At 44.9% G+C, this 2,500-nt stretch overlaps 1 pseudogene; it reads left to right on the top strand.

Annotated features, from left to right (window-relative positions):
• Positions 1–1,407: 1,407 nt before the first annotated feature.
• LOC146445937 (small subunit ribosomal RNA) lies at positions 1,408–2,500 on the top strand (annotated as a pseudogene; the record flags this gene model as incomplete).

Genomic DNA, 2,500 nt, shown 5'->3' with positions numbered 1-2,500 from the left:
TTCGAATGGCAACATTCCTGATTGAAAATGCCGACCTACCAAAATCCGCACTTTGCTTCCCCGTCCATATAGGGGTGAGTATTTGGCTTTGCCTTTGTCAGACTCAAGTAAAAGCATTTAAAATGGAGTCAGCATACAAGAAAACCTAGATTGGGATAGTTTTTCTGCCTACCGTGGGATCATAACCATAGAACTGCCCCTGAGGGAGGTAGGGTTAGGGTTAGCGTTAGGGTTAACGTTGGGGTTAGGATTGAAGACAGAAGATTGGTGATGTCAGGAGGACCTTCTTAAAACAAACAGAAATACACTTATTAGGGGACTAGGGCCAGTGGACTCAGAAATGTCTTTCGTAGCAGTCTCCTATAAGAGTATTTTTCTCTGATTTAGGTGACTCCTCCTCACACCACCATTTTTCTTAGTCGAAAGACCTCTTCACAGCACGACTTTCCTGATGGATTTCTATGTAACTGCTCGTGCTGAGAGGTGTGTCGAAAGTTGATCATGTTCCCGTAAAATCTGAGGTCTCCACTGTCTAGCGAGGTACTTACAGTGAATATAGTGAATTTTTCAAAAATTGGAGAATTCTGACTTTTGCGATGAATTTTAATGTAATTGGTCGTGCTGAGAGGCGTGTTAAAATTTGAACATGTTCCCGTAAAATCTGAGGTGAGAATTAGTGAGGTACTTACAGTGCGTATAGTGACAAATCTTTAAAAGCGTGAAATTATGGGATGTTGTGGCTTCAATGGGTTTTTAAGATGTCACCAGTCATTTGGCATGACTTACAAACGATTTGGCTGGTTGTGGGTTCGATTTTCAAAATTTCATTTTTTTCGCGTTTTTATTTTCTGTCTACCATATCATGCAGTCTCCTTATTAGCGTTTGGGGGTTATAGTGTGGGCAGGTTGGTCGCAAAGGTTCCGAGAGGAGCTGGCTAGTAAACCCTGTCCCTTATGTTCCACGGCGGCAAGGCGGAGAAATAGAGGGCAGAATTGACTAACGGGCAAGGAAAGTTGGGCTTGTAGCTTTCCTTTCGAAGGAGGGAAAAGATGATGCCCGAAAGCATTGTCACTGTAGTGGCAGGCAGAGTGTAGATGGAAGTTGTGTACGCTAGCCTTTGGCTAATGATAGAGACAAAAGAGCAGGAGGATATTTTCCTTCGCAGAAGCACTTTTCTTGCCTTCCTTCAGCTCGCTTGGCGAGTCTGACAGGTATGCCTGAACTGTGCACGGGTCCAGTTGTGAGAAAGACGTGGCAAACAAGACGGGGTTTCCCTTGACCGAGGGACCGTGTGGTCCGTTTGGCTCATGGGTTCCCCCCGTGGAGGCAAAATCTAAGAAAGCTTGCTCTCCCTCTGCGGAGGGGGGCCGCTTAGCAAGGAACTTCTGTTCCCTGCGGTGGATAGTTACCTGGTTGATCCTGCCAGTAGTCATATGCTTGTCTCAAAGATTAAGCCATGCATGTCTAAGTATAAGCACTTGTACTGTGAAACTGCGAATGGCTCATTAAATCAGTTATCGTTTATTTGATTGTACCATTACTACTTGGATAACCGTAGTAATTCTAGAGCTAATACATGCGAAAAGTCCCGACTTCTGGAAGGGATGTATTTATTAGATTAAAAACCAATGCGGGTTCTGCCCGGTCATTTGGTGATTCATAGTAACTGATCGAATCGCACGGCCTTGCGCTGGCGATGTTTCATTCAAATTTCTGCCCTATCAACTGTCGATGGTAAGGTAGTGGCTTACCATGGTTGCAACGGGTGACGGAGAATTAGGGTTCGATTCCGGAGAGGGAGCCTGAGAAACGGCTACCACATCCAAGGAAGGCAGCAGGCGCGCAAATTACCCAATCCTGACTCAGGGAGGTAGTGACAAGAAATAACAATACAGGGCTTTTACAAGTCTTGTAATTGGAATGAGTACAACTTAAATCCTTTAACGGAGGATCCATTGGAGGACAAGTCTGGTGCCAGCACCCGCGGTAATTCCAGCTCCAATAGCGTATATTAAAGTTGTTGCAGTTAAAAAGCTCGTAGTTGGATTTCGGGATGGCTCGGCCGGTCTGCCGCAAGGTATGTTACTGGCCGGGCTGTTCTTCCTCGCAAAGACTGGGTGTGCTCTTAACTGAGTGTGCTCAGGATCTGCGACGTTTACTTTGAAAAAATTAGAGTGTTCAAAGCAAGCCAGCGCTTGAATACGTAAGCATGGAATAATGGAATAGGACTTTGGTTCTATTTTGTTGGTTTCTGGAACCGAAGTAATGATTAAGAGAGACAATTGGGGGCATTCGTATTTCGTTGTCAGAGGTGAAATTCTTGGATTTACGAAAGACGAACTACTGCGAAAGCATTTGCCAAGAGTGTTTTCATTAATCAAGAACGAAAGTTAGAGGATCGAAGACGATCAGATACCGTCCTAGTTCTAACCATAAACGATGCCAACTAGGGATCAGAGGGTGTTATTGGATGACCCCTTTGGCACCTTATGGGAAACC

Source organism: Pavona decussata, unplaced genomic scaffold (genome assembly GCF_977016875.1).
Source record: "Pavona decussata unplaced genomic scaffold, jaPavDecu1.1 SCAFFOLD_3707, whole genome shotgun sequence".
Lineage (NCBI taxonomy): Eukaryota > Metazoa > Cnidaria > Anthozoa > Scleractinia > Agariciidae > Pavona > Pavona decussata.
Note: the sequence above shows the minus strand (reverse complement) of the source record. Positions and strands in the feature narration are given on the sequence as shown.